This window comes from Pavona decussata, unplaced genomic scaffold (assembly GCF_977016875.1).
Source record: "Pavona decussata unplaced genomic scaffold, jaPavDecu1.1 SCAFFOLD_6, whole genome shotgun sequence".
Taxonomy (NCBI): Eukaryota; Metazoa; Cnidaria; class Anthozoa; order Scleractinia; family Agariciidae; genus Pavona; species Pavona decussata.
Window position 1 is genome coordinate 1,580,780 of NW_028145430.1, and position 19,765 is coordinate 1,600,544.

At 37.5% G+C, this 19,765-nt stretch overlaps 1 protein-coding gene and 1 long non-coding RNA gene across 2 annotated transcripts in view; one reads left to right on the forward strand and one right to left on the reverse strand.

Annotated features, from left to right (window-relative positions):
- Nucleotides 1–19,765, reverse strand: part of LOC146489085 (uncharacterized) — a 311,447-nt gene that overhangs the window by 244,239 nt on the left and 47,443 nt on the right. The gene's annotated exons all lie outside the window — the stretch shown is intronic.
- LOC146489103 (uncharacterized) lies at nucleotides 5,464–6,058 on the forward strand. Its single transcript, XR_014863980.1, has 2 exons — nucleotides 5,464–5,601; nucleotides 5,916–6,058. It is a non-coding gene; the product is annotated as an uncharacterized LOC146489103 (long non-coding RNA).

Here is a 19,765-nt window from a genome sequence, read left to right on the forward strand (position 1 = left end):
TCTAGAATATTTGGGGGTTTTTCTAACATTTTACATGAGTAGTAATATTTCTGAGTTTGTACAGTAAGGATCTGGAATTTTCGCATTAATTTTGAGTTAGTATTCGGGGGTGGATCATAGTCGTTGTTAAAAATGATAAAATAAGACCTTTAATCTGCTGCCAAACAATTCTTAATCAGCTGCCAAACAATTCTAGAATGACGAGAGGAAAGAAATCAACTCAATTCATGAAAGGAACAACTCGTGATCTGTTCTAGCTCATTTTGGAAACAAAAATGCGACAACTTGAAAAAAATTAGCCTAACATTTTTCAAGTTTCAATCCATACCTGCCTACTCTGTCTCTGACCAAAGGCACTAATCGACAGTTTTATTGCACTGGGGTGATAATTTATAACAAACTTGACAATTATTTCGTGGTTTCTGCTGACAGACACACATTTTGGGTTTTGAAATGACACAGCAAATTTGCGTGATACTTCCCCTTTAAGCGGCACACAGGGCTTATCTATTCCGAGTATCACATTGCCAAAATTAAGGTACCACCCAGTGAGAAAAAAATCGCCCAATTTGCGTAGATAAATATTTTCAAACAGCTTTAGGAATCTGTTTCAAGCTTCCTTTTGAAAAACAAATTCCAAAAGATATTTTATTTCTTCGGCCGGTTATTGATTCCAAAATATTCAGTTTCATCTTCATTGTCTTAATTTGCGGCTGATATGTCCTGTCCTTGTGCAGCACTGCACCTAGTTAAAGTTAGAGATAACAAATCATTAGAAAAAGCCCATGGAAAATAAATTGTAACTTCGAAGCCAGGGAGCGGGTTTTGAGTATGGGAGGGTGAGGGGGGGGGGGGGGGGTGGGCTAAAGAGAACGCGTTAGCGTGAGACAGCTAGGGAGGGAGTGGGTCCGGGGAAAAAATTATTTCATCGGCAAAATTTAAAACTTCAGTCTTCCAAAATGGCTAGAAATGCATCAAAAACTGACAACACTGATATAAATTTTTAATTATACTAACTAAAATATGTTATCGCTTCTTTTGAAGTAAGGAGTCAACTCTTCAGTCTGGCCCTTTCACTTGACCAACACATCAGGCTGATGACGCAGAAATGTTCGACTTGTTTTTTTGTGCATACAAATTTAAAATTTATTCTGTGAATATTCGAATATTCTATTGCATGGACACAGCGATGTTTACACGTAAGTCTGCTCTTACAAGTGGGAACTGGCGAAGTTATTAATTTTCGAATGATAAAAGAAGCAGAGACCGATACAACGTAGAATTACGGTTTAAAGGTTACTATATTTCGGCTGGCCAAACCAGCCTTCTTCAGGTATAATGAAAATTTACATTGGGACACACGCTTATATAGCTGACAAATATTTGCGCAATAGCGGAACTACGTAAAACTAAATTGATTGACAGTAAATATGAAGCAAATGAAATAATAGTAACAAAAAATAAAAAATAATAAAAGGAAAAAGCTAGTACATTTCTTCGCGAATATTAAGGCCATGTGGAGAGAGTGTTCTGCCTTTTGAGATTAAAAAGGCTTCCCTGGCCTTACGGATTGAGTCTCGGTTAGAGTAGACTTTTTCTAATTGCATGTCGTTAGCGGTGTGGTTAGGAGCGGTGAGGAAGTGTTCTGCGGCTGTGTAGGGTTTAGATTTAGTGTTAGGGTTATCTATGGTGCGGCGGTGTTCATTGAAGCGGTCTTATTATTTTTTATTTTTTGTTACTATTATTTCATTTGCTTCATATTTACTGTCAATCAATTTAGTTTTACGTAGTTCCGCTATTGCGCAAATATTTGTCAGCTATATAAGCGTGTGTCCCAATGTAAATTTTTATTATACCTGAAGAAGGCTGGTTTGGCCAGCCGAAATATAGTAACCTTTAAGCCGTAATTCTACGTTGTATCGGTCTCTGCTTCTTTTATCATTTGTCTTTGTTAAAGGGGCAGTATCATGAGAGATATCATGATTTTTGGCCAAAATTCACTAAATTTAAACTTTGAACACTGTGTTTATTGATTTCTCAATCGCTAATTGAAAGAAATATTAATAGTGATCCTAAGTCGCAAGGTTGAACCAAAATATAGTACAACCAGCGATTTTTAGTGCGTTACAACAGCGAAATTTGAAAACGTCTGCCAGACGTTTTCAAATTTGAATCCCTTTTTATCTTGGTCATCTGCCGACGAAAATATCCCTGGATAGTTTCTTTGCATTCTGATAGTCTTTTAATGGAATTTTGTCATTATATCTTGGCTGCTATCAACCGAATAGCGTCTTTCCGATTTTCGATGTGTTACTAAAAATAGCGTGATACTGTCCCTTTAAAGCCGATCAGATCTACAATTGATCCAACGTATACCAGCAGGATTATCGTCCACGGTTGTTGCTTGGACTTGATTAATTTTCGGTCGGTTACAGAATAAACAAACCTCATTCCCAATGTCTCTCCTGTTCACGTCCTAGGGAGCGAGAGAGGGGAGACCCTGGTTGGGGCTGGTCAAGTGTCTCCAAGAGAAAAATTAGACCCAGGGAGGGGTCCCTCACTTGCTATCTTTTGTCAAGATTTATTGTCCCTCCGTAACAAGACTTCCGCTTTGCTTCGCGAAGCGCACGCGAAACTCATTCAACTGGCTATGTTTTTCAGAAGTCTTCATTTTTGCGAGACATCGTAACTTTAATCTGAAATGAAAACGAGGTTGGACATAAACAACACCGAGATAAATACTAACGAAATGCTAGCGAAAGCGAAAAACTGTGAACAAACGAGTAAAACTGAACTGTAAAAGCTGGTCACAAAGTAAAAAAAACGCCAATCCCGTGGAATGATTTAGACCACAGTCATCAATGACCATCAGTGGCAACATTTAAATCCTGGCCAAGTTAGAAAAATATAAAGAAACGGATGCGCAAAGACTAGACATAAACGGAGCAGCTACAGAATTCAGGGCCGGTGAGAGAAAAAAGGCTGAGTTTACGGAAGGGCATGTGGATGGCGTGCGGAATGGCATAATTATACGAAATACGATTTATGCGGAAGGAGAATTCGACCAAAAGATCGAAGTATTTACCCAAACGGGCAGAGATTCTGACTCAACGGTCAAATTTATGGCCCCCAACGTGTGAAGACTACTGTGAATGATCTGCCTCAAAGGGCGAAGAATAATGAAAATTTACTAGAACTCTGTCAAATCTCTTTCCATGCAACTCGTACCCAGAGCCCTCAGGCTTTTTGGCCAGCTGTTGGTCGCCAGGAGAGACTCTGGAGTACTGGAATTTTATTATCGTAGGATCTCTGCGGTAAAGCAATGCAAGCTGTTCTATGCAGCCAATCATAAAATTTAATTTTTTTTTCCAAGCGTTGATATCCCGGATAATATAAACCCAACCAACTGCACATGCCCGACAATTTTTGGATTTGTTCCTGCTGTTCAGTGTAAAGAATAGTGTGTTGCCTTGCTAACACTCGCCAGCAGTAACAGATCGGTTATTAGAAAATACAAGCTTGGGAAAGAACATGTCTGATCACTGCCTAGGAAGGAGCGAACGTGAAGAAATCGATGAATACTGTTTGCGGTTTTTGCATTCAAGGAACTATGAGTAAATATTAAGTTTAATGTTCACTTTTCAGCCTTGCAACTTCCGTGAGTTGACGAAAGCAACTTAGAAGCGTGTAGTCTTCTTAGGGCAAAAGGCAATAGCAGATGGACAAACAGCATTTCAAAGGGCTAGCTAGGCCCAAACTATTAATCACCTGGATGTGAGAAATTTAAAATTTAAACTCGGTCATTTTATCGGACTCTGGGAACATTCAATGGATATACAATACAATGAATAAACAATTTGAATAAGCCGTTTTTATAATAAAGGACGCAATATCCGTCTGGAAGAACTTGGGCAAACATTTGTTGTTCATCTGGTTATGCATCTTTGGTATAAAGACAGACACAAGACGCACAACGGAAGATAGTTTGTTTAGACGCAATGTGCCTGTTTTTATACTGAGATCCATAAACAGACGAACAACATATGGTAAAGGTAAAATCTTTATTTAGACACGGTGTTTCCTTCAGGACTATACAATATTTAATTTAAAATCTAACTACCTAACTAAATTAATGTTGTAAATAGCTACTACAATAAGAGAAATGATAAACACCTGCTTTACAAGGAAGCCGTGTATAAAAACAAAATAAAATTTATATAAGGCTACTGTCAAAATCATGATTCTTCATCTTAGATTTAAATTCATTAAGAGACAGCGACTGTCGAATATTCAAGGGCAGACTATTCCACAGCTGTACAACTCCGCTGTAAGACAGACTTCTTTTACAATAATTAGTGCGGGGCTGTGGGATAGCAAGCGTACCATCACTATCTCTTAGGTTATAAGTTAAAGTACCAGAACGGAAGACAAAGCGTGAACTAAGATATTCCGAACCATATTATTTACAATCTTGTACATCATTATTGATTTATTGACAAGGCGTTGACGGTCCAGTTTAACCCAGTTTACCATCCACAACAATTCATCAGTACTAATATATATATTTAGCCAAGCCTAAAAGCGGAGCTCCAATTTTTTTGATAGCATTTATAGAAATCTGCTTATCGTATGGACGTAGTTCCTCATCCTTTCTAAAGTTATATATATTTTTAATGCATATGCAGCAAACTCCCCATCAACAATGTAATTCCAGGAGCCCATGATCATCGGGTCCTGGTAATATAGAGAGCACAATTATTTAAGGCTGATTTTTTGTAACAGAGGGCATTTTTTCTTTATTTTCCTTTTACCGAGCAGGGGTTGGTGATTGGTTGATCTTTGCGCTTGTACCCCAATCCCGTCCCCAGAGCCCACGCGCGTTTTTGAATGGGAATGAAATTCCTAGGAAAATATATAATCCTTAAATAACAAAGATTGGAACCATGTTTGTGGGCCCGCGAGAATTGGCACCCCTACAAAACCCATGTTTTCGCGAAAAGCGCTGGGCTCTGATATCTGGTTTGCAGTCCTTGTTATCTATAGTCTTCTTCGCAGCCGTTATAAGGGTCGTCACGCAACGCTCCTCCCCACGGAACGTAGCGTGAAGACACTAATAACGGCTGCGAAGGAGACTATGTTATCTAAGGTCTTCCGACTCCTGATCCTGGACTCCTAGTACCCAGATTCTTCATTTAAAAAATGGCGGCTATCACGTTCGCAGAGCCCGCATTACCCTTATCCAGCGGAACAGGCGCTGGATAAGGGTAACGCGGGCTCTGAGTACGAGTTTAGGTGTCTTTGCTATAGTCTTTGCTTCGTTCTAGAGATTTGGATAAAACAAGATAAAAGTAGCAGTGTTCAGACATCTTCCTGTATTAGGATGGTGGATAAAAAAGAAAGAATCTTTTTAATTTCTGCATAAGTTTTCAGGCTTTTCCTACGCCTCGTCTTATTTTTCCTGCACGACTGTGTGGAAATGTTCCGTTTTGACAGCAGATTTGAAGAAAACTTTTAGTGTGATAAGCTTAAATGTCAAAAGTAGAAGGGGTTTTGCTGTGTCGGTGGAAGGCAAAAGGTCCGACAGCTCCGTCAATCAAGGAGGTAAGATAACTTGAAATCTTTATGTATGCTTACACACCTTTAAACTGTTTGTAGTGTTGTTTTTTGCTGACGAGGGAGCAATTTTCTAAAAGAAATCTTTAATCAAGATAATATTAAAATTGCAAGCTAATACGGACAATAGTAGGCCAGTGTTGTTATATGAATTCATTTGGTCTACTAATACTAGGAGATCGTTCCAAACTGGTACACCGTGGAGCAATTGAAAAACGAGTCATTATAAGTTATGGTGATTTACAAAATATTTAAAATTTCATCTTTTTCTAGTCAAATTGAGTGATTTTTATTATGTTTAGGTTCTGTTTGAGGGAGATGCACATTGGAGATGTTTGAATACAGGAGAAATATTTCAAGTCAAATTAGCTTTGTGCCATAATTTTTTATATTTTCTTACTGCACTTGTAGCTCATTAATTCAATAAATTAGATTGAAAAGCTCATTTTTAAAAATTTCTGTTATTCCCAGGTTGATAGCTATTCTTGTGTGCTTATTTTGGTTTTTGTATAAACTCAAACTAAATGGTCAGTTCCATGCAACTGATTTTGATTTACAAGAGAGTTAAAATGTCTTCTTGCTCTTAACTTAATCTAAGAATGCAGTATAATTTTTCCCATTTGTTTCGGTGGGATAGGAAAACATGAACCTTTCATAACTTCCTGTCAATCATATTAGTTCCATTGTTTTGAGAGTGCAAAGTGATACTGTTTTGTTCAGAGAAACCACAGCAGTAATTGGCTGCCTCTTATTCTTGATATTGAGTAAAGTCAAAACAACAATCACTTGTGAATGCCTTTTGCTACTTTGTATTTATGGAAACTAGTTATAATCAAAACTGGATCAGAGAGTGCGTTTGATAACCTTGATCTTAGCGTAGGTTCTCTCCTTTGCCAATTTGGTGATGATGTCATCTGCCCCTGCAAAATCTACAGGGGTTGCCAGATATACACATGTCTGTCCCAATATCCTTTCATTCATGGCAATCAACTTTAGTTCTCCCACACAATCTCAACTTCAATCTGTGTAAGGAGTGCATTCTTTCTATGTTGAATGCAATAAATGTCGTAAGTCTAATTATTCAACGGAAAAAAATTTTTTTTTTCAGTCCCTAGTCATTTGTACCTGATTTTAAATTAAGTTAGTAAATAGTTTGACTTAGAATCAAATAGCAATTGTGCATAAATCCTCAACTGTCGCTGTCAAAATCGTTACCAAAAAAAATCCATCAGGCAGTTATGGGAGCCGGTTATCCCCAGCAGTTTTTCTACATCTACATTTTTTATCCCAACTTTATCGGAGTCTTTTGAAGGCGATAGGTCGCGTGTTGTTGGTAACCGCTGTAACAACTATTTGTTCTTGAAGAATTGGGAGTGCTGAAAAACATTGAGAGTTCAAATAACTGAGATTGCACTGTAAAAATAAATAACTGTACATATTTCATAATTCATTACCCACTACCAAGTTTTAAATTTTTCTTTCAATTAAAAGAGATGGCTGATAAGAATTTTGACCTTGTATCTGTTAAATCACAGTCTTCAAAAGAAGCCAGGGTCTGGTTGCATTAAACATGGCCTGAATATCAGTCATCTCCTCTCTAGATGATTGGTGAGAGATGGGAAACAGCTGATATTCAGGCTTTGTAAAAAATATATAGATTTAACTAAAGGTAAGGTGAGGTTTTGTCTTACAGACAGTGCAACAAACTCAACCGGGGCCACCGATAAAACCGACACTTTTTTCTACCAAAGCCAGAGTCCTTTGTTGTAAACGTGACCTATGATTGGCTGATTAATGTTGGGTGGCCCCAGTTGAGTTCGTTGCACTGTAAAGTATACAGGGAATGCCCCTTGTTCAGCATATTTCTGTAGCCTGCATCAATTGAATAGTTATAAGAATGATTGAGTGACAGTGCTGACTGTTGCTTATAAATGTGCAGCTATTGTAGGCCCAGACATCCAGTGGCAAATCTCTGTTGTACACAACAAGCTAGAGCAATAGCCGTGCCTGGCCAATAATTAAAATCTTTACCGCTGAAGAAAAATTTTATATGCTCAGCGAGTGCCCATTCAATTTGGTTCGTGCCATCACATCAACATTTATCAAAAGGTAAACAATTTAATACACAACTGGATCTATCCCTTGATGGGAAAAGTGCACAAAAACTTTCACACAAGAATAGATGATTTACAAGTTTATGAACTGCCTCAACAAGAACGTCCATTAACAAAGTGATTCATGAGCCAAACTGTGTTTTCATCACATCTGTCATGATCTGTGATGGTAAATAAAAAGCTTACATCAATTTATTTTTTGCTTCAGCTAAAACACAAGATCTAAACCTACCAGTAAAGGTTACACCCTCTGTGCATGGCTTTTGTGCACAGGCAGTGGCAAATCTTAAAACACTCCTAAAGGAGGGTTCATAATTTAAGCAGATGGGGGCCAGTATGATGATTTTTAAATTTTTCCCTAAGTTCACGTTTTGGATAATGCTACTGTTTGATGAGGTCAGGTTAACGAGATGTCTGATTACCGCATCAGGATTCATCGAGCACACGAAAGCAGTGACTGGGGGGAAGCTGGCTGGAAAGGACTAATCCTGCAGGTGGCTGAGATGCCATTACCGATGGCGGTTCTATAAAATGGAATATTTTCAAAGATTTCATGACAAATCAGACCAAGAAATTTAGAAGACGACTGTGGCTAGCTCACTATGAAATTACGAAGAAAAAGAATAAAAAGAAATGCATGGAGGGTTGCTCATGACATAGCGTTGCACAATGATGATGCACCTGTTGTCAGATTACATAAGGGAATTTGTAACAGAGGGGGAGGAGGAGGCAGGTTTTTTTTTTTCAACAGGACCCAGCTAATCATGATTACTTGAAGGCATCTGAAAGTTCAAAAAAACATGTACCTGGCTATAATTATTATTTTGCAAAAATTTGTGGCTAGAGTTATACATGGAATTTGTCAAAGACACCTGCAAGGTTAAGAAAGAGCAGCAGTGTGATTCATGTGAAAATGGTTGGCTGGCTCCATGATGAACAGAATTCCATGCCCTTTCCTGGATAAAGAGAAGTTAAGGTACAAATTAAAATGTCTTTGAATCTCCGGCTACTTCTTTAGATGGAACAGCATGACCAGTACTGTTGATGACTTTATGCCTAATTCCTTCAATGGAGGAAAGCTGAACACAGCGACAGAAATTACAGTCTTTTCTTCTACCTTAGTTTGTGGTTTCTGAGGAGCTAGTGAAAATATACCTAGACCATTTAAAACATCTCCATTTTTCCAAAGATTTGCGAAGTCAAGCAACCATTGAGAAGCGATGAAACAGAGAAAGAGGATAACAATTGGGAAGAGTTACTACTATCAGAAGGGTTAAAATCTCTTTTTTTTTAACTTAACACTCTTGAAAAAACACTCCCTTCCATACAAGAAAAAAATTGAAAAAATGAAAAGATTGTGCTAAATTTAGCCAGTCATCTACAAGAAGCAAAGGGGACAGACATTAGCGACAATGAAAGTCCCAGGCCAGCGTCTTTTACAAGCTAACAAACCCATATCTGATGATAATGATAAAAAAAGGTGGAGACGACACTGTTGTTGTGGGTGAAACATGGTGCAGTGAAACTGAGGGGATGCTGAGTGAGGATGATGATAGTGAGTGTGAATACCATTGCCGGCAAATAAAAAGTGCAGCACTAGAATTGGACACACTGCAGTCAATAATTATTGGTAAATCGCTTAACCCTAAATAGTATAGAAAAGTGCTAAGACCTTAACAATTTTGTTAGTTGTTAACTGGAAGGGGTATTTTGCAGAATGCTGAGCGCCGAATGTCGCATAATTTTTTTCGCCACCCATAACAGTTTAGCAGTAAGGTAACCGTATACCTTTAGGGGTCTTTCGCGTCCAAGCGATGTAGCAATATGTCTGGTTTAAACTGTAGATATGTAAACCCCTTAATCAAATTAAAGCTTATAGAGCTGGCTATCAAACTATATCAAGAATTTTGAAATTAAATGAATTGTCGAATTTTTTACCACCTCTAAATGTGAGCATCCGAATCACCTTTTAAAGGCTACAAGTCAAGTGAATTTTGTTTTTCGCCAATTTAATTTGTTCCTCAGTTTCCGGTACACCCAAAGTGCAAAAAAAAAAAAAAAACATGTCTGCGTTCTGTGATATTAAATTGCAGTGAAAAGTTACAGAACATTTACGAAATACGATTAAAGAAATGTGAAGTGATCGTATAAAAATCACTTGGAGAAAAAATATTTCAAAAGAAAAAATTTGCAACACGTATTTGTTCCTTATATGTTAAACTAGCTACTGTCCAAAATTGAAGGTAAACAAACAAATTCCATTTGAGTTTTAGCAAGTGCCCCTTTCAAGTGAAAAAATTGATTCAAGAAAACAGCGCTAAAAATTCGAGAATTCATTTTATTTCAAAATTCTTGGTATAGTTTAATAAGCCAGCTCTTTAAGCTTTAATTAATTTGATGTGGAGGTTAGGTATCCACAGTTTAAACCGGACGCTCTACATCGCTTGGAGGCGAGACACCTATTAAGCAACGAACAAAGTTATGAAGGGCTAAGCACATTTCTTTTCTATTTAGGGCTAATTAACAATTATTCCAAGAGCGCACGTTGGATATGAGATGATAGATAGCCCCAAGTTGGCTATAATCATCTCATATCCAACAAACACGGGTGGAATAATTGTTTTGTTAAAAACAATCAAGAAATATTGCTCTATTTTGCTGATTTCGCTTTGCAAGAACAATTAGAAGGCAATTTAATGGTCGCTATTTTTCGGGCATCGTATAATGGCTAATATACCATGGCCGCTAAGCCAATCAAATCGCTCGAATTGCATAATACAATGATTCAGTTTTTAATAACACTGATTATTAAAAACTGAATCATTGTATAATGCAATTCGAGGGATTTGATTGGCTTAGCGGCCATGGTATATGAGCCATTATACCATGGCCGAGAAATGGCGACCATTTAATTGCCTTCTGGTTGTTCTTGCACAGCGAAATCAGTAAGATCTAGCAATATTTCTTGATCGTTTTTAATAAAACAATTATTCCACTTGCACTTGTTGGATATGATATGATTATAGCCAACTCGGCGCTACGCGCCTCGTTGGCTATCTATCGTCTCATATCCAACGCGCGCTCGTGGAATAATTGTTAATTATAATAATTTCATCGGGCATTGCGGCGTATTTTGCGGGCTAAAATGAAGAATTCAGCGGGCTAAAATATATTTTAGCCCGCTGCTCTGAGCCAATAAGAAAGAAGAAAATAATGAGCCAGCCAATCAGAACTGGAAGCCATTCAACTGTTCGCGCCGTTTTCTTGCTTGTTTGACTGGAAGCGCTGCCATCTGCAAAGAAATTGTTTTGAGCTACAAAATCGATGGAAAACCTAACGAAGAAGCAAATTCTCAGTCGTCTGAGCTAGATGAAGAGGACTTTAATACAGAAACTCGTGGACGATGGAGGAAATAATGCCTGTAGTAGCTCCACGGCCGGAGGCGAGGTGAATGTAACTTGTCTTCTTTGAGCGAAACCAGCTCAGTAAGCAATTGCACAATTAATTTTAACAGTCGTAAGATAAGCTTACTATTTCTTCGCTGTTTACAAAATTCTGTTAATTTTCTTTTGAAAACTTAGAAGCAAAGAATCTTTTGACAAATCAGTTTTGCGGTGTTCTGCCAAAGTTTTAAGTTTTTGTGACAACGAAAGCTTTTGTACAATAAAATAAACGCTGATAAGATTCCGGCAGCCTTCACAGAAGATATCGCAATCGCTTACTGTACTGTCTTTGATTCCTTTTGTGAATGCCCTCTGAAATTATTATAATAGTAATAGAGTTAATGTTCTTGGGCGTAAATATGTTTTTGGCCCTTCTCAGAACTCATTTTAGCCCTCGCCTGCGGCTCGGGCTAAAATGAGCCTGAGTCGGGCCAAAAACATATTTTCGCCCGCGAACATCAACTCTATTGTTATATTATACAGACGGCTAGCTTTAATTTGTTGTTATGGCAGCCATTGCATTAAAAGACTTCTATAGATTCAACATTCGGTGTTCTGCAAAATACCCCTGCCGCTTGAAAATTAAACCTTAATTTTACTCCGCCTCATGCAAATAAAAATACTATCTGCTATACAATAAGGTACATTAAGATGTAGTAAGTAAGGTGTCCTCTTGAAACCCACAAACCCATTTCAGCAGAACTGACATTCTTAAAGCTTCATGGATGCGAGTGGGGGGTACAAAAAAATATCAAAATATTATGTACACTGTACAGGAAAATATTCAGGACGGGATTGGCTATTTATCGAGTTTTGATAGTTTTCTTCACCCTCAAAGTATTATTTTGTTGTAATTATTTTAAAGATGATTGAGGCGAACTGTCATTGTCTTAGGCAAATTTTGTTGATCAACCGTAAACAGAGAAAAAGGCTACACTAACCATGAAACAGACTTCAAATATACATGTATCCTGGAGTAATAAATGGAAAAAAAAAAACAAACTGTGATAATTCATAACAATCAGAACAGAGATAAACTAAACGACGACCTTCAAAAATTTGCACAAACAAGCGGACAAATTTTGCGTACTTTTGATGTTATGATGAAAATGAGGTCACACTTAAATGACTAATTTTACATTCGCTTTTAACGTCCTTTGAAAAGACATATCCTATCCGTTAAAGTATTTGTGTTTGTTCTCTGTGAAGATTGTCGGAAATAAATGCAAAAATTAGAAATATATGTGAGAAAATCTTGTCAGTAGCTTATGCTAGCTAACGATAAAAAAGTGCTACGAGACGTTTGTTTCACTGACTATTTTACCTGAGAATCAAATTTCCTTACATGAAGCAAAAAGGAATGAGATTAGAAAATAAAACTCCAGGGGAAATAACGAACATGGACCGAAAAATGAGCTCAAGAGACTTTTCTGAAGTTAGCAGTAGCTTAAGTTAAACATGTTGCAGTGTGCACACTGCAAAAAAATAACTTGCAAAGGTCGACAGCAAAGTTTTGTCAACAAAATCACATATAAGACGTAAGCTTGAATATACTCGCCTCTTTGGAAATAACCAGTCCTTTTATTCCATTGCTGATTTTTTCGTTCGTTTTACAACGTTAAATGAGCAAAAAGTTTCACTTCAAGAGGAAAAATCCAACGCAGATCCGCTGTTTATGATGTGCCGCCTCAAGAGCAGTCCTTTTTCGCTGCTATTCGCCTTGCTCTTTTTTCCGCTGTTGGAAAGCAAAATTGGACCAGATTAGAAAATAAAACGCCAAGGGATCGAAATAATGAACATGAACCGAAAAAAAATGAGCTAAAAGGACAACTTTGAAGTTAGCAGTATTAACTGCGTATCAACACAGCAAGAAATCAATTTATTGCAAAACAGCTGCAAACGAGCAAAGTTTTGTCTACAAAATCACAAGAATATACATGTACTTGCCTCTTCTGAGAATAGCCAGTCCTTTTATTCCATTGTTGATATTTTCGTTCGTTTTATAGCGTTAAGTGAGCGAAACTTTTCACTTCAAGAATGAAGAGGAAAAATCCAACTTCTCGTCGCTCCGGATCGGAGTAAAATGATTCACTTCACGATCGGCGACGCTAAAAGCAGGAACGGTGGAACGGCGGAACGGCGGAATGGTGGAAAATCACTACAAATCCTAAAGCATGGAACGGCGGAAATCACCCCAAATAAGCTGTAACCTTGAACCTAACCCTTACCCGTTCCGTGTTCTTGGATTTGGGGTGATTTTCTACCTTTTGCACCGTTCCGGTTTTTAGGGTTGCCCCTTCAAGACTCACGGCGCCTGCTGTTTATGATCAATGCCCCCGTCATGTAAATTCCGGCCGCGCGTAGTCTTACTCTTTCTCCCGCTGTTGAAAGGTAAAATTTGGAGGAGGTCGGAGGAGATTAAAAAATAAAACTCCAAGGGAAATTTTGAACATGGACCGAAAAAACAAAAATGAGCTCAAAAGACTGCTCTGAAGTTAGCAATATTAAGCTCAAGTTTAAATTACACGGCGTGTCAACACTGCAAGAAAACAAGATCTTGCACGATAGAAATCCAGCAAAGTTTTGTCAACAAAATCACATGTACTCGCCTCTTCTGAGAATAATCAGTCTTTTTATTCCATTGTTCATTTTTGTCGTTTGTTTTACAACGTTAAGTGGACGAAACGTTTCACTTCTAGAGGAAAAGTCCAACGTTTCGTAGCGCCGGATCGGAGTAAAATGGTTTCAATTCAAGATTCTGATGACGTGCCAGTCAATTTGTTTCCTCCACGGCTAGACGTCTTGCTGTTTCTCCCGCTGTCGGTCACATAAATTGACTTTGTATTTTGTCGTCTTTAAAATTATGTTTTGCTTTTCTTTTTCTAAAACGCAGTTGGCGATGCAACTTCCCGCCGAAAAACAAGAAAAACGCGGATTGCCACACAGGATGACTGTGGCATTTCACAATGGCTTACATAGAGGGGCGGAAGGACGTACGGACGCCGGACGGACAGTGACGTCATAACCAAACCAAAATTTCTCGCGTTCACGGGTTACCAAATTCTCTTAGCTATGGGGCTCCGCTGCGCGCGCCTGCGGCGCGCGCGAGAGCTCCGCTACGATCGTAATTTGAAAATGTTAAGACGCGTGCTGCGCGATTTTGAAATTTTTGTAACTTTCAGAGAAAGACTCTTAGAACAGGATCCCCACACCGAACTGCATTAATCGAGATGAGGTTGGACTAATGAATTGTAAATGAAAGTAAAGTCTTATATGGGACCGAATACCTAATGCGTTTAATAGCGCTAATGCCAGAAGCAATCTTTTTAGAAAGCTTATTGATATGACACTCCCAAGTAAGATTTTCATCAATGTGTAGCAGTAGGATTCGCTGTAAAACTTGGAAGCCTATGCTTGGAACCAATCAGAAGGAATTCTGTCTTTGTCATATTTAAAGTTAGTTTGTTGGCTGCAAGCCCCACGAATTCTCTCCAAATCAAGATTAATACAACTATTTATTTCATCAACATCACTACCAGCAAAAGTAATACTATTGTCATTGGCGTACATCCTTGGTTGGGAATGCTGGAGGCAATTAGGGAAATCATCTATATATAATAGAAATAAAAGGGGCCCAAGAATCGTTCCCTGCGGAACACCACAGCGAAGGAACATTTTGGACGATTTATTCCCGTTCACAAGACAAGTTTGGGTACGGTTTTTTAAATAAAAGCAGAACCATTGGTTTGTGGAACCCTGGATACCATAAGCTTGTAATTTTGAAAGAAGGATAGAGTGGTCCACAGTATCGAAAGCCTTCTTAAGATCTAAAAATACAACGGCATTAATAAAGCCACGATTGATGTTTAAAGACCAGTTATCAGTCGCTTCGATCAATGCAGGAACTGTAGAATGAAGCGAGCGAAAACCGGATTGGTGTCTATTGAGAAGTTTGTTTTCATTTAGGTAATGATACAACTGATCATAAATAATTCGCTCGAAAACCTTGGCCACAACCGGGATAATCGATATTGGTCGATAATTAGAAGGATCACTCCTACTTCCTGATTTCTTAAAAAGAGGCGTAATTCTTGCATTCTTCCATTCATCAGGAAAAAATACCAGTATCGATCGATTGATTGATATCAGAGCGAGTGACCCGGAGATTAAATGTGCTTGCACAAGTTCCTTTAGACGGATAATGCGTCTTCTAGTATAAAAACGGTCAAATTAAGGTGGCCGAACACAGTTTGCGCGCGCTTTACAGATTCTGTTAGTGATGCTATTAAGCGCGCGCTAGGGTTGTGGTACGTAAATACGGCGGTCGATAAAGTGATCCCTCAATTTCACATGAAATGGATAATAAAGGTAAGTTTTGATCCTAAATAACTAAGTTTCTTGTTTCTGGACTCTTTTTCTTTTCTTTCCGAGCAAAAAAGTCATTCACCGAGACCTTTTGCATGCTTTTCAACTTTGCCATGAAACCCAATTAAAGCCACGCATGCGCATTTGACCAAAAAATTGCGACTGGTTGTTTTCGTGGAAATGAACTGTTTTCTAAGGAACCGCTCATTAGAATTTCATAAAATTTGGCATGAAAATAGTTCCCTAAAAGCGTAACTCGCCTACAAAGAGAAACCTAAATCTAACAGAGGGTATCTTCACAAAACATTAAAATGTAAAATCAATATTTACAGGAGATCTGTCTGTTAAAATTACATGAAAATAGTGCAACTGTGTCAGTGTTTTGTGAGTTTATCTGGATACAAAAAATGGAAAAAATCTAATGAGTACATTTTCTAAAAATAAAGGAAACCTACAATATATGGACGTTTAATAGTTCGCTGCGTTGCCATGGAAACGGTACTTAGCTCGATAAGACGTACAATGATCCATTCGTTCTTAGTTAGTCTTACAGCATACCAATTTTGGGCGCCCAGAAGTACATAGTTTCCAAATAACGTCTTCTAACACCTGTACACTAAAAAACTGTATTCGGCCACCTTAAGGAGGCTCGAAAGGGTTTATAACCTCATGCGCGCGTGTAACCCACGTACGCCATAGCTAAGGTGTACGCGTCAGCTAAATGAATCAAAATGTTTATCAAATTCGAGCACACAGAACCCCGGAAGTGGAAACGCGGCGTAAAATCGCGCGAACCGGAAATAAAAGCTGAATGAAACATTTGTTTTTATCTCGAAATTTTGCGTAGTGACCTATCTTGATTTTTTTGCATGCATGCAACATTTAGTATGCCACTTCAAATAAAAACTTTTGGGAGAAAGTTAACTAGTACAATTTTCTGTAGGTGAAAAAAAAAATATAACGCAAGACCTACTAGATAACCGTTTTGCCATATTGCCAAAGAAGTTAAAGAATTTACGGTGCTTTCCAGAAAAGCAGGCTGAATATTCTTATTTTTCTGCCGATTTCAGGCTGAAAATATTCTTGTATTATTATTAAATTATAGCTTACGACATTTCCGTTTTAGAATGTATCGGAGTATCAATATCAAAGAAATAATTTATCATAATACTTTTTGCAGTTTAGTTAATTTCTTTTGTGCTGTATACTGGACATTACATGAACCGTTCATCAAACTGTCATTAACAGTGAACATGGCTAGTGCAAGTTTTTTCGTTTTGTTGGCTAGTTTGCCGTTTAGAGAAAGGAATAATTTTATACGGTCAAGTTAAAAACATATAATTGCATTGTATTTACAGATTTTAAACACAAAAATATATCCTTTTCAAAATCTCAGCCTCGGGTTTTTTCTTAAAATTTCGTAAATTTCAGCCTCCATATTCTTATAAAATATGTTTTTTAAAAAAAGAGTGTAATAGGAAAAATATGTTCTACTGATCTCACCTTACTTACAAGTCACTGTTGAGCTGTTGAGAGGGCTAGCTATTCAATACGATAAGTCATCTGATTTCAGTTTCGCGTCATCGAACTAATCGTATTTAAACTGAGCGCCTGTCTGTAAAAATCAAACATCGCGGCAAGGGTGGAAAATTCTATTTCTTTCATAGTTTAATGTCAGATAGGCTAGGATATAACTAAAATCACTGTATAGTTTTTTCGGGGAAATATCCTTTTATTTAAAAGAAAAATGCAAATAACGAAAATCCGTTAAAATCGTTATTACATGGGCTTTGGAGCCTCGCGTGCGAAAACAAATCATTTGACCGCTTTTGAAACACTCAAATCTTTTTTTAACCTTTTTCTTATTTTTTTTTATCTTTTTTTATCTGTTGGAATGATTTTGGGAAATATTGCGTCGTTCTGTGTATGCGAAATAGTTTAATTTCTCGGAAGGCATACAATTAATTTTTACCATGTGCGAAACCTTCAAATCGATTAAGCATCTGGTGAATGAATGTTAGAAAAATGGTCTATAGATTCCTTTGAAAATTTCTTTGGGAAAATGATTAAGAGCGACGCAAGAGCTTTTTAAAGTACGTAAAAAATGCAACTATTTGACTTTCCGCGGTAAACTTTGAAGGTGCGGGGCAGACTGATATATCGACCACTCTATCGGTCGAGACTTGGTGGATAGTCGGTCGACAGTCGGTGGACAGTCGGTCGAATGATAAATGCTCTGATCTTACTGTTTGACTAGGTCCAAGCATCTTATGTTTAACTAATTCATCTTAATGTACTTGTAGTTTTCATGTTAAATAGATATATAAAAATATTAAAAACAGAAAAGAAAAGAAAACAGCCTTAACTGACTTGCTGTACATGGTAATTCTCTTCACGTATCTTGACTAAAACCCTTCCTTTACTCCAACTCAAACGATCGATTGGTAAAATAACGCGAAGACTGCTTAATACAGCGCAGTATCGTCTATACTTGAATGTCAAATCCATAAAATCGTGATTTGTCATGACTTCTGAACCCTTCCTCGGAAGAGAACAAAAGGATTTGAAATTCTTCTTAGGATTTGCTCACCTGGAGTGACTACGAGTAGTCTCTTGTCAGTCTCCTCAGAAGTCAGTAGAGCACGCGAAACATGCGCGGCTTGCTATGTCCATGTGCGATTGCATGCTTCGCCCTCCGTTCTTCTATACCTAAGATGATTAAGACACTACTTGGAGTGTGCCCCACGAAAGAGGAAATTGATCTATGGATTCAAAAATCCTGATGAGAAAAGAGCGATGAATAAAGGTCTCTTCTGATGCGGCTAACAACACCCACGATCGCGATTTAACGATAAATTCTCCGAAACTCGATGATTCAAAAACACACTCATACATAAGTTAAGGGATTAAAATAGAAATTTATTGTTTTCAACACAAATTAAATTACTCACCACGATAATAGCAGTCTAATAAAGTTTAATACTGTTTATAATTAATAATGTTTCAGAAAGCTGCCCTTTCAGTACTGCAGCATGCAGTCTAATAAAGTCAAATACTGTTTATGATCAATAAGGTTACAAAAAGCTGCCCTTTCAGTATTGCATGCAGTCTGATAAAGTTAAATACTGTTTATAATTAATAAGGTTACAGAAAGCTGCCCTTTCAGTATTGCATGCAGTCTAATAAAGTTAAATACTGTTTATGATCAATAATGTTACAGAGAGCTGCCCTTTCAGTTTTCCATGCAGTCTAATAAAGTTAAAAACTGTTTATAATCAATCTGATGTTACAGAAAGCTAGCCTTTCGGTATTGCATGCAGTCTAATAAAGTTAAATACTGTTTATAATCAATAATGTTACAGAAAGCTGCCCTTACAGTATTGCATGCAGTCTAATAAAGCTAAATACATGTAAATAATCAATAATGTTACAGGTTTTATCATTTAAATTCATTAACTACTTAATATTTGTACGCTGATATTCAAGTGATCGTATACAAAGCTGCCCTTTCGTTATGCAGTTTTTGCCTTTTTTGCTTTAAAAATCTTAGTATTGTTAACCTTGGAAGTGAAAAGATTAAATGAAAATAAAGAAAAAAAATAAATAAATAAAAAACCTAAGCTGGTAGAAAGCATCACAGACCACAAAACAAACTATAAGCTACTAGTCTTTTTCTTAACATCTTAGAAAGCCAACTAATCACGTGAGAAACCTAAGCTTATTGAAACCAACTTCTATGTGACTGGTTCACACGTTCGAGCTTTCTTTTTAGATGTTGCTCTCGAGCATCACTGAAATTAGGCTCAATACAAATCTACAAAAAACTAGAAATCAAAGCGTTCAACCAAAAGCTTCCAAGCGCCCTTCGATGCAAGTTTTAAGTTTTTCTTATTCCACTTCCTGCCTTTAATTTGATACCGTCCCGCCGACCTGTACCATACAGGATTTTCACACCGATGAGGCCGCGATTCTTTCCCGTAAAGAAAAAGTGCTTTCCTGTGTATCCCGCCTGCATGATAGGAAATAAAAAAAAACTCTTGCCGCCTTGATTATTTTATCCCGTATCCCATCCCCGAAACTGACATCTGAAACATCTGATAGACTGCATCCGTGTGAAAGCTATTTTGGCCTTACAATAAGTCAGCTTACACTTGGTATGGTATTTATATACCGCATTTTCTATTTACATTTTCAAATGCGGTTTACATTACTTCAGTGCAAGGGTGAGAT